The 13,967-nt window shown below is 36.3% G+C and overlaps 1 protein-coding gene across 2 annotated transcripts in view; it reads right to left on the bottom strand.

Annotated features, from left to right (window-relative positions):
- Window positions 1-13,967, bottom strand: part of BZW2 (basic leucine zipper and W2 domains 2) — a 93,233-nt gene that overhangs the window by 72,314 nt on the left and 6,952 nt on the right. The window lies entirely within an intron of this gene.

Here is a 13,967-nt window from a genome sequence, read left to right as displayed (position 1 = left end):
CACTGTGCTCCAGCCACACTGCCCTCTGTTTTTCTTCAATATGCCCAGCCAGGTCTGTTTCTGGAGCTCTGTACCTGTCATGCTTTTGGGAAAGATTTTATTCCGATGTTCACCTGGCTTATTCCCAGCATTCATTCAAATGCTTCCACTTTAGAGAGGCCTACTCTGACAATCCCAACTAACATGCGCCCTCATCACTCTCTCTCTCTCCTTACCTAGCTTGATTTCTCCTCACAGTCCTTATCAGTGCCTAGCATTTTATTATTATCTGTTTGTCCATGGTTTATTTTCCTTGTGAGAGTGTAATCTCCCTGAAGGCAGGGACTTCATAAGTTTTACTTAATACTGTATCTTCGGTACATAAATTAGACTTGCTACTTAACTGGACACAGCTTTGCAAGAGGAGAGGCTAGTGCTCCCTCACTAGTCTGCACTTAGCAATGTTAATCAGCATTAATTAGTTAATATCATAGTTGTTATCGTTAGGTGCTACAGAGTCGATATTCAATTCATTGTGACTCTATGCGGCAGAGCCTAACTATCCCATTAGGCTTCCTAGTCTGTAATCTTTATGGCCACCACTTGTCTGCCAGTTTGTTGTACTGTGGTGGCTTACGTGTTGCTGGAAGCTATGCCACTGGTATTTCACATACCAGCAGGTTCATCCATGGTGGACAGGTTTCAGAAGAGCTTCCAAACTAAGACAGACTAAGAAGAAGGACCTGAGCGATATACTTCTAAAAAACTCGGCCAGTGAAAACCTTATTAATAGCAGCAGGACGCTGTCTGATATAGTGCCGGAAGATGAACCCCTCAAGTTGGAAGGCACTCAAAATACAACTAGGGAAGAGCTGCCTCCGCGAAGTGGAGTTGACAGAAATGAACTGGATGGAGTAAAGCTTTCAGGGCCTTCCGTTTGCTGATGTGGCAATGAAAAGAAACAGCTGCAAAATCCATTAATAATCAGAAGATGTCAAAAGTGAAATGGAACACATAAAGATCAATATCCTAGGCATTAGTGAGCTGAAAAGGCCTGGTATTGGCCATTTTGAATCAAACAATCATACAGTCTACTATGTGCGAAAACACAACTATGTAGGGAATGACAAATTGAAGAGGAATGGTGTCGCATTCATCTTCAAAAAGATCATTTCAAGATCTGTCCTGAAGTAGAATGCTGATGGTGATAGGATAATATCTATACCCCTACAAGGAAGGCCAGTTAATGTGACTATTATTCAAATTTAGGCACCAAACACTAATGCAAAAGATGAAGAAATTGAACATTTTTACCAATTTCTGCAATCCGAAATTGACTAAACATGCAATCAAGATTCATTAACAATTACTGGTGATTGGAATATGAAAGTTGTAAACAAAGAAGAAAGATTGGTAGCTGGAAATATGGCCTTGGTGACAGAAGCAATGCCAGAGATCGCATGATAGAATTTTGTAAGACCAAGGACTTATTCATTGCAGATACCTTTTTTTCAACAACACAAGCAGTGACTGTACATGTGGACCTCACAGGATGGAAAACACTTGGAATCAAATCGACTACATCTGTGGAAAGAGCTGACGGAGAAGCTCAATATCATCAGTCAGAACAAGGCCAGGAGCCGACTGCAGAATAGGCCATCAATTGCTCATATGCAAGTTCAAGTGAAGCTGAAGAAAATTAAAACTAGTCCACAAGAGCCAACATAAGACCCTGAGTATATCCCACCTAAATTTAGAGACTATCTCAGGAACAGATTTGATGCACTGAACACTAATGACCAAAGACCAGACGAGTTGTGGAATGGCATCATGGACATCATACCTGAAAGAAGCAAAAAGGTCATTAAAATGACAGGGAAGAAACGACCAAAATGGATGTCAGAAGAGACTCTGAAACTTGCTATTGAACATAGAATAGCTAAAGTGAATGGAAGAAATGATCGTATAAAAGAGCTGAACAAATTCCAAAGGGCAATTCGAGAAGACAAAGCATTATAATGAAATGTGCAAAGACTGGAGTTAGAAAACCAAAAGGGAAGAACATGAGAAAATTATTAGTCAATTTATATACCAAAATTCTCTTCACTCGCTATGAAGAGAAACTTCAAGCTTCACATAACAATCTGTTTATCATTAAAAACTTCAAATTACATCATTATGTAAAAAGTGAGGTCAATTAAGAATAAAGCAACAAACACAAAAAAGTAACTTATTTCATGGCTTGAGTAGAGAGAATTTTACCAATCCTGTAAAAGTAAAATTAACTTCGTATATTAAGCTTTGAGATACAAAGGTAGAATTCATGCCCTCAAGGAGCACAGGGCCTAGTGGGAGAGATAAAATCCAAATATATACAATACGATGTGATAGGTGAAACAATCAGACCCAGAACAGAGGCAGAGAAAGTGACTTATTGCAGTATGTGAATGGGGCAACAGCTATATTTTAAAATAGTTCAAATGCAATAAGCGTAATCAATGAAATCCCATTTCATTTGATGGATGTTAGAAATAGAGCTTCTAATTCATTATTTATATGCACTGCTCGGCTCTTTCATTCAGAAATTTCCCTGTTGGCATTTTCAACAGATTTGCTCTGGATCAGCCTTACATTTCACTGGGACCAAAATGATAATTATATATATAAATGCGTCTCCCATATTGTCTCCTTTCTTATGTTCGCAAAGAAAAATACCTGTCAAGAGTTTGGGTCTCATACCCAGGTGCAAAAACAGAGTAAACTAGGCTGAAACTTCTCTAGCCCGTGAGCTTGCAAGGAAGGATTTACCCTCTTCCATGGATGTTTTTATTTTATAATTAATCATTTAAGTGTGAGCCCTCTCTAATAAAAGTTTTATTTTAGGGTCCAGAATATAAACTCACAAAATTCCCTAATTAACTCTACTGTTACGCCTTGCTTCTATTTTTCTGCTAATGGAGAATTACCACCAAACATAGCCTATAAAAGAATTACCCTATTTTAAAAACCTTTAGCTTCATTAATGCTTATTTCAGTTCTAAACACAAAAATTTGTTTCTTATAGGCCAATTATGTAGATTTACTTTTCACACCCTCAATATATTCTACCTGGAGAATAACAATAACATCAAAAAATTAAAACAAACTAACAAAAAGCAAGACTTACCAACTGGCAGTGAAAGACTAAATGAAGATATTTCGTTCACCGAGAAGAGTATCTATCGTTTAACTGTTACTATTTGGAGCAGAGGCTCTGCTTCCCTCTAAATTTAGCTCTCTGTGCTACACTATAATCTGCTCTAGTGAGGGGCAGGCTTTATAAGGCACTTACTGAAGCCCTGGCTGAAGAGAATCAAGGGCACTTTGAATAGGAAACCGTGATAGTTTAAACCTGGGAAAGTAACAAAGAAACCCAGACAGTTCTATTAGGCTAATGTCAAAAGCTAACTTTTATTGTATCTGTATTGCATTACAATTTATTGTTTGAAATCAACTAAAAATATGTAAGGGGAAAATAAATCAGAATTCAACACAGAATCCTCAAGACAAATAATATTTGGGGTACAATCCATGCCTCACGACAATTTGGCTTCCGCTGAAAAAATTTAAAGCCAAACACACACACACACACGCACACACACACACACACACACACCCCTCATGTCAGACCAAAATGGAATAGTTCCATAGCTTAAACAGCATTTTCGAAAAACAAAGAAAATGAAGGTAAAACAAGTAGATTTCATGCATATCATCCAATAGAATTACTTTTTTTTTTTTTTTGGTATTTCACAAGATAAAAGGGGACCATAAAAATACTAAAAGGATTCAATTAATAAAAAAAAAAAGAAAAATAGAAACTAGGTTCTATATTGAGTTAAAAAATTTTTTGAGTAAATTTCATTGAAGCCTAGAGTTAATTAAAGATTTCTAGGTCTATATTAGATAAATTTCACCCTACCTCACTCTATCAATCTTCTAAATGACCTTGTGTCCTCTGAAGATTCCATCGCTTAATCCCCAACCAGGGTCTGGGCCCAGGTGTGACAATGGCCAGCAGCACAAAGAGGTCTTATGGCAACTGCACTCTAATTCTGCCAGTTGCTCAGCCCACCTTGAGTGAATTGGCACCCTGAATGTTATTTAGTCTTGTCTAGGATTCTTCTTCCTTTAATTCTCTTCATTTTGGAAAGAATATGAACTACCAGAAAGGGGCTTACCTTTTAATTGTCTCTACAAGAGGTCACTTGCTATGACAATAATCTAGAGGTTTGTTTTGACACTATTTCTGACTGTTCGTTTGGTCTGGCTCATTTCTGAACTGTGATAATCTGCCTTACATGACACTCTACTTACTAATACATGGTATGCATATAAAAAACATGCTATTCAAACAGCCTCAGATGTATGAATATGTATACTCTGGAGCAGGAGTCACAAGCTTTTTCTGTAAAGGGATAGATAGAAAATATTGAGGCTTTGTGGGCCATACAGTCTCTGTTGCAACTATTGAACTCTACTGTTACAGCGTGAAAGCAGCCATAGACAATACGTGAATGAACGGCCATATGCTCTATTCCAATAAAACTTTATTTACAAAGGATGCAGTGGGCCAGATTTGGTCCCCAGGTTGTAGTTTTTGGACTCCTGCTTTCAAACAGTGTGTTCAATAAAACTGCCTGTGGTGACAGAAATGTTCTATATCTTCATGGTGTAATATTGTAGCTAAGAGACACATGTGGCTCTTGAGCCCTTGAGATATGTGGTTAATGTGTCTAAGGAACTGAATGTTTAATCATATTTAATTTTCATATTAATTAAAATTTGAATTCTAATAGCCAATATGGCTAGTGGTAACCATACCGGGCACTAAAATATTTGATATGGCCCCAAAACACTTTAATAAAAAGATGAAATTATATATCCAAAGCACAGTTACTTTTGCTTATTATAAGTTTCAAATAAAGAAGCTTTGAGGGATGCTTTATTCAAATTTCAAAGCTGTGGCTGTAGTGAAAAAGAAAAGGAAAAGTACCAAACTTGAAAGTGAAACCCTGTGTGCAGTCAATACTACTTTCATAACAATCGGAGAAAAGGAGTTTTGATTCTAAGAAAATATACATATAAGGCAACAAAACTGCTAAAAATTTCAAGTACTTCATAAAGGTACAATAACCCCTAGCAACACAGCATTTTTTAAAAAATGGAGCTACTTTACTGCTATATTCTCATGAAAAATTTTGCATTAAGAGCAAGTTCCCGGAATTATCTTTTATTTCATATTCTAAATGAGGAACAAAGTCATTTACCATGAAAAACTCGCCCAAATTATAGACTATTCTCCTTTCCATTAAAGCTAAAACTGTAAGAACAAGCATCATAAAATCCGTCTCAGAACGTTAAGTTTAAGTGACTGCATTTACTGTCATATCCAGGGATCTCCGAGGATGCTAACATTGTTGCACCATTCTCTCAAAAGAAACAAAAATAATTAAATTGCTCTAAAAGTTTAAATTATTAACTCTGTAAAGGAACAAATAGATGCCGATATATAATTCATTGTCCAGAGGAGCATTACCTTGTTTGTTTAATATCTATGTAATGATTTTTATTAGCTTCTTCACACTCAAACTCAAAAACTAAAAGCTTAACTATAAAAAAAAAAAACTATAACCCCTAACAAATTCAATGCAATTTGTAGCATTTATCAGTGAAAAACAAATAATTTAAAATATTAGTTTAATGACACAAAAAAAATGTTTCTAAATAAAATAAAGTATTACCTTCTGCATTAAAAAATACCGCTGTTATACTTAATCGAGGCACTCTGGTGGTGCAATGGTTAAGCACTCGGCTGCTAACTGAAAGGTCAGCAGTTCAGCTTGGTGGGAGAAAAGACATGGCAATTCACTTCCATAAAGATTTACAGCCTAGGAAACCCTGTGGGGCAGTTCTGCTCTGTCCTATAGAGTTGCTATGAGTTGCCATCGACTTGACACAACAACAAAAACATACTTAACAGAATAAAAGAACAGGAATGTCTTTCTTAAAAAGCATGAAACTTAATAAGTTTCTTCCTCCAAAATTTACAAACATATTTTGCAGCAAGGGACATTAGTGGCAGAATCTTAAACTGTGCTGAGTAGCTAACTCCATAAGTTAAGAATTATTAAAGCCCATAGGAGCCATGCTGTGAAAAAATAGTGGTAAGACTTTAATTCAAAATCTTCCTTAAGACATAAATGCACCATAATTTAATTTTCATTTAAACATTTCCAAAATTATTTTACTTCTTAAACTTACTAGTATACCCATCTAATATCTGTGTACTGATTTTTTGTTTCCCTGTAAATAAAAATATGAATATTATAAAAATATATAGAAACCAATTAAGACAATTATATAATCTTGCTTATTTCATCTCAAGGATATTTCCCAAACTTTTCAAAAGTGTAAAATAACTGCCCAAATAATTCCAATTCGGCTTATCAACTCCTGCCCACTACTCAATGTAGTCTGGATGGAGTCGCTTCAGGCATGCATATTCCCTTCTGGGGCCCCCATACCCTTACCCTGAATGGAATCTCTCCAGATTCTTCCCTTCCCCCAGCAACTGACCTAGTTCAGTCAACCTTTCATATGGCCTAATCTTGCAGATGTCATCCTATTTTCCTCAGCACTTTGAAAGATGCAAGCATGCATACACGACACACCTGTAGCATATTTTGGCTGCTACAAAGTCCTTTCTTCAAATATAATGTTTCAGATTATTTTAAATAGTAGTGTCCTAAAACATCTGCTCAACATAAGTCAAGGCCCTTAGAACTTTTGTCTACAAGATAACATGTTGTACATACCTACAATATTTCAGAGAGTAAATTCTGAGAATTTAGAGTAAATGCCAGCCTATAAAAAGGGATGTCCAGTGACTAAATGTCCAGCTATGGTTTAAATATATTTATTAATTTGTCAAGCTTCTGGCGGTATCTATTATATGTCTGACATTGCACTAGAACGAATGAAGCATCAACAGTAAATACGTATAAATTTACATAAGTAGATATATGAGGAAGGTCTGCACTGCTCATGGTTTGGTTTTATGTCACCTATTTGTTTATCTCATTAATATATGGTCATATATATTATAATGTATGCCAGTTGATTATTTGACAAAGGTGTAAAAAAATTAACACCTATTGTCGAAAAGATAATTACTGAAAAAATCCCTCATCATAAAATCAGTTCATCATACTATAGAAAATTTAGGGGAAAATCGAGGAAAAATACATATACTAACTTTCAGCAATTATCAGTTTACACTGTAATATGTATAATTCTAATATAATATATATAATTTTAATAGAATATGTGTAATTTTAATGTAATATGTATAATCCTTCATTCTTATTTTGATGCATATATACAGAAAAAATTAAAAATTCAGTTTTATCATCTTTTCTAATATTACACTAAAGTGTAGCTTTAAAAAAAAAATTACTTGCCTTCCAACTTGGAGTTATGTGACTTGGCTCAATGGCATCTTCTAGCATCTTTTAAAAGCAATGCGCTCTAATGTATCACGTTAGGAGGAGCAGAAATCTTTTGGAGAGGGAAATGTTCTTGAAATTTGCTCATCATATTATAGTTCTATGCTTGGGGGGAAAAAAGAAAAGGTAGCCTCTCTTTTTTTTTTTTTTAATTTTAATTAGCTCCTTTAAACTAAACTACAAAGTAATAATACACTAATGTCTAAAACTAACAAACTACAGAAGGATACGAAGTAAAAAGTCCACTTCCCAATCTTACATTCCCGATCTCATGTCCTAGTTCCACTCAATAGAAATAATAAATCTTTTAACCCTTTTAACAGTATCGTTTTTTTTTTTTTTTTTTTTTTTTAGGAGCCCTGGTAGCACAGTGGCTAAGCGTGTGGCTGCTAAACTAAAGGTTCGAACCTACCATCTGCTCCATGTGAGAAAGAAGTGCCAGTCTGCTTCCCTAAAGATTACAGCCTTGCAATGAGCTGGAATTGACTTGACAGCAACAGTTTTAACAGTATCTTATGAACCCATTCAGAACATGCCTATGCATATATAAGGATCATACATGGCACATATGTAATATACACATATATCTGAATATATTGGACATTTATGTTGGACACCTAACATGTGTCAAGCTATATGCTATCAAAAATCAATAGTGTTCTGTGACTTGCTTCCTCCTCCCCCATAATTATGTATCTTGGATTTTTTTTTCTTATTTTGGCTATCATTCATTTCAGTACTACGGATCTCCTTTATTCTTTTTAATGACTCCACAGTATTGTGTTGTATGGACAGACCATTATTTATTAAGCCAGTTCTATTGTCACGGCACAAAGTATGGGTGGTTCAGTGGTAGAATTCTTAGTTCCCACTGTGGGAGACCCAGGTTCACGCTCGGCCATGGGCACCCACCATCCATCTGTCAGTGGAAGCTTGCCTGTTGGTATGATGTCGAACAGGTTTCGGCAGAGCTTCCAGACTAAGTCGGACTAGGAAGAAAGGCCTGCTGATCTACTTCCAAAAATCACCCTACGGATAGCAGTTGTCTAATCCACAACCAATAACGTGGATGGCACAGAATCGGGCAGCCTTTCATTCAGTCATACACCAGGTTGCCATGAGTTGGGGGCCAACTGGAGAGCAACTAACAGCATGTTCATGGCATTTGGCTGTTTCCTTTTTTTTTTTTTTTTTTAAGATGAAATGAATATTACTATGCATACTAATACCTTGTGAGAGAATATCTCTAGAAAAAGTTCCTGGAAACAGGATAACTGGTCTGAAAGGTATGCTCATTTTAAGTACATGCTGTCAAAATAAGAAGCATCAATTTGTGTTCCCATGCACTGTTTATGCACTGCTTTAGTTCCACGTAAAAGAATCTCAAAGTAATTAGAAAGCACGTTAAGAAGTCTTACATCACTTTGCCCTTGAAATGTAAAGGTTGGTTTTGTGTTAAATGTGAGGGATTCCAGTCATCCAGGATATATCAAAAATGGTGAACTCTAAAATCAACCACTTCCACATAAAGATGTATTTAATGTTTGTCAATTCTTCACGTTTTTTTGTTTAAACAAGACAATTAAGATCCTTAACTTTTTAAATGTATTTTCATCAATATTTAGCTCATGTCAGACAGTCAATAATTACTTCCTTTCTAATTTGTTAGATTTAATATTATAACTTATCAAGGGGAGAGGACCGGAGAAAATTTAAAATGTACCCTAGGCTAGAAGTCGCTGCTGTCAACTTCTTCCAGGAGTGTCTTACATTTAGAAAAGGGTTTAATATTCATTTTTAAAATATAATTATCTGAAGAGCACAGATTTGCATGTTAACTAAAGCCTAAACTTTATTCTGTTGGAACATTTCAAATTTAGGCATCAAAGAGTGACAATTTTCATAGAGTCCCTGAAACCCCATGGTACAAAGCTATTAAGAATGTCAAGTCAGTCCTACTAGGAGACTTCATTCTTCTTTGGTATTTTTACCTATACTGAAAAAAAAAAAGAAGTAATTTTCAAAAAGAGTCTCCTCATTTCAAATATTCTTTCCTCCAGAAAAGTGCTACTTCATAGGAAGATAGCTAAATAGATTTTCAGCCTTACTTACTAGAAGAGAAAGATGATTTTTACATGAGATTTACTTTCTACCTAGAGGTTTGGCACTTGTTGACAGCATACACCACCACCACAGGCCCCCTAACTCAAGTTAGGCAGACAAGGAGAAAGAAATCATCAGGGAGTGGAGCACTGAATATCAGAGAGCAAAGTAAGTTAATTAAGACCTGACAGACACAAAACTGATGGGAGTGTCTGTGACTATTTGTTCCAATAGGAAGTGAGAAGATAACTCTTGAAGGTAAAGGGGATTGAAGTGAGTTTCTCTCATCAGAGGGTTTTAGGAAGGAGATGAAAACAGAATCTTCTGGAACAGGATAATGTCCTAGATTGGTAAGTGGTGAGAGAATTTTGTTTTGAAGCAATTGCTTAAAAACATGGTAATGGACCTTCAGAATGCTCAAAGAAGGCAGTGGTAGGCAGAATCCAAACATTCGTTCACTTATCACTTCTCTCAACCAAACTACTCCGGCCCCCATCCTTCTAGAAGAGGATCTGCTCAAACTTGTCCAGCAGGTAAAGTTTTATTTGAAGGGTTGCACAGGAATAAAAAAAAAAGTTACTTATACACACGAAGAGAGCATGAACTGAACAGAAATGCCAAAGCGCAGCCTAGAGGTTAAAGGGGACAGCACACTGATGCCATGGGCCTGTTCTCCCTTACACAATTTCATAGGAGCGGACCACACAAATTTAAGTTAGAAATTAACAATGCAGAGCTACAAATTCTCAATTACACTTTTTTCCCAAGGTTCAAACACATAGAGAATCATTCATTCGTTTATTCATTTACCAAACACAGCAGGTTCGGTGCTAGTCAATGGATATACAGGGAGGATGAAATAAGACAAGTTTCATGATGCTCCCATTCTAGCTCTGGGTAGAGCTTTGTTTCACGCACTGCACAAAAATCTAGCAGTACAGGTCAAAATGCATTGATGGTCTCTAGTACGCTATAATACATCCTGTGATGCATTTGGGTTGCAGTTGTGTTTGTTAATATTTTAATAATTTAACATATGTTAAATTACTTTTTAGAGGAGGCATTGGTGGTTGTGGTGGAATTCTCACCTTCTCTGCAGGAGACCCAGGTTCGATTTCTTACGTGCAGCTACCTGTAGTGCATCCACCACCAGTCGGCCAGTGGCGGACTGGTTCAGTGGAGCTTCCACACTAAGATGGACTAGAAAGAAAGACTTGGCAATCTATTTCTGAAAATCCCGTGGGTCAAAAGAGAATCAAATCCACAACTGATCATAGGATGGTACAGGGTCAGCTAGCCTTTTGTTCTGCTGTGCATGGGGTTGCCATGAGTTGGGGGCCAACTCCATGACAGCTAACAACAATTACTTTGTAAGTTATAATTGATATTCATGATATACCTGATATCCACGAGGCATGAAATACTTTGAAAACCATGGACCTAAATCCAAGCTCTCATCTAACATTCCTCCAGCTCAGAGGGCACACCACAGACTGAGGTCAAACATTCTAGTATCAGTGATACAGCAGGGAGCAAAGCAGAAAACTCCCTGACCTTCTGGAGCTTACATACATGCAAGGGTAGGGCCAGCACCTGATCAACTCAGTCTCGGTTCAGTGGACTTTCCAAATAGCCTAGCAGAGTTTTTGTCATGTCTTGGGTAGTTATTTATATGATTCTCAAAGGCAGCTTTTTCATTATTTGCCTCATAGACTTTATGGTTTAGAGTTAGATACAGTATAGCATAAATGTTGATTTAGAATCGAGTTCAGCATTTGGGTAAATTTCATTAGCATAAGTTACCTCTGAAACATCAAACTGTTAGCCAAAGAGTTCTATTAATGAAGAAAAACCATTCATCTTTAGAGAGAGGATTGAACATAAACCCTGCCTCTTTTTTATGGCTTCTAGCACTACAGGACTCAGTTTTCAAAATATTTCCTACATGGGCTCAACTCAACACAAACTTTCTATTCTTCCCTTCCCATCCCGCCCGACTTCTGGGGACAGCCAAGTAGGGCCCTGATGTTCCAGCACCATCCATTTTCAGGGCTAGTTGATTCGGCAGGTGAGTTGTTACGCATTCCTTAATGGATTCCAAGAAAAATACAATCTTGACACTCACAAACACCAACATGCACATCCCTTTCCTCTGGCCAGTAGTGTCCTCTGTACCATCAACTTGGGTTCTCTTTCTTGTCTATAATGAGCCCATTCTATTCCCTTATACATTGAGAAAAACATATGTCATGCTTGTGCCCTACCTTCCTCTGCCACTTTAGAAATGACCCTAAATCCAGGAAGTTGTCCAGGTTAGTTTGAACAGCATTAAAATCCTTTGTGTGGACATACAAAAAGAAGGGGATGCTGGCAGAATGTTACATAGTTGTATCATATTATAAAATGATACATTCTTTACAGTGTTATCATTCCTTATTATTACTCACCCCACCTGGTGGTTTTCTTGAGATTTAGCCAGAAGTCCTCAAAAGGAATAAAAACCTGTTTCTGTCGAGTTGATTCCGACTCATAGCGGCCTTATAGGACAGAGAAGAATCACCCCGTGGGGTTTCCAAGGAGCACCTGATGGAATCAAACTGCCAACCTTTTGGTTAGCAGCTGTAGCACTTGACCACTATGCCAAATTATTATTTTTTTTTTAATTTTTCATCTAGTATAAAAATAAGTTGAAATATTAAAAAAATAATTTTACATATTATACAGACTTAACGGTTTTTTTATATTAACATATTATCAGAATGATGAAAATTAAAGATATCTAAAGGATTATATTCTCTCTCTTCAATATTAACCTGGGTCATTATCCTTTCTTATATATTATCATTTCTTTCTTTCTTTTTTGACAAAGGAAACATCTAACATTAAAAATCAAGACAATAATGAAAGCATTGTCTCCCTGGTGTTTAACAAAAGAATGGTTCATTTAATGAGCAACCTAAAGCTTTATTTTCAAAATAGTTTACAAATATGACTATCTGAACATTTTTTGGCACTCTTTACTCAAAGTATACCAAATTAGAACAGGCCAAACCATTCCACTTGGCACTTAAGTGCTCAAAAGCTACTTGCTAAAGAGACCTATGGCCTCAATACACACCAGAACAAGATGAAATGAAAAGTATTCCTGTTTATGCCCTGCTAGCGTTGGTGGATTTGTATTTTAAAAAAAGAAAAAAGAAAAAAAAAAAACAGATCCAGAAATTCTAAATCATCATATATGTTTTTCTTTTCCCTAATAAATACAGAGGAACATGCTGTGGAAACGTCTAATGACCACCACATACACTTAAAATAATTCACAGTAATCTGACTATTAAATCTTTGAGTTGTATCTCTCGGGTTTAACTGTTTCAGCAACATTGTTACTCATCGGCAAAAATAGCAGGAAAAAAAAAAATCAAATTGAGAGAAACAAGTCCTAAAATCCCTTTACGATAGAGACACAAACAAGTTCAGACATGTTTTATTTGCAAAATAAACTTCACAACGAAGTTCCCACTCATTTTATTCTCTAGCCTTTTTGCATAAATTCAAATCATTTTGTATGCAAGGGTAAAATATTCTAATAACTATATGATTTTCTTCCCCATCATTTCTTTTTATGTCCATTACCAACTTTCTTGCTACCATTAATTTTGAAGATGTCAGTTTGTAATTTCCGATTTAGTCTGAAACATTAAATATGTTGATATTAAATGTTACTAATTATTTGAGAGCAGGAACATATGAGCAAAATGTGCTCTAATACATAACCTAACGCTTTAATTTTAAAAAGTGGTCATATTGAGGAAAACATGCTTTTGAATAAAATCATTTCTAGCTCCAGTATGGTGAGCAGTAAAATTATAGCTCTATAATACTGTATAGGGTTGTTTCCTTGAGGGTAGTTTTCCTTGGAATGCTCTCCTTTTTATGGCTTGCCTTCCCAAATCCATCAATCCTTCAAGGCTCAGCTCAAGTCTCACCTTCTCCTTGAACCAGCCCTCCCAATGAGTTCCCTTGTTCTGGATTCCACATTTGTGTCTGTACTGCACTGGCTGGGAATGGGAGAAAACTGTGTAGAGGAGGATCATTTAAGATGAGGAGGATCTGAGTATAATTTGATAAACAGAAATGGAGCAAGTAGGACATTCCAGGGGCTCTAAGTGCTCTAAGTGTGATGGGTAGGTAGAGGAGTGAGAATTAAAGGTGAAAGACCGGCAGGAGCCAGGCTGCAAATTGAATATGCAAAGGAAAATTCTGAAAGGTATCTGAGCTGTGGGCTGACAGGAGCAGCGCAAGGCTTTGGAATGATTACTTCAGTCCCTATTGTTTCAG

This window comes from Loxodonta africana, chromosome 8 (assembly GCF_030014295.1).
Source record: "Loxodonta africana isolate mLoxAfr1 chromosome 8, mLoxAfr1.hap2, whole genome shotgun sequence".
NCBI classification, from domain to species: Eukaryota; Metazoa; Chordata; class Mammalia; order Proboscidea; family Elephantidae; genus Loxodonta; species Loxodonta africana.
This window is presented reverse-complemented; position numbering and strand designations above follow the sequence as displayed.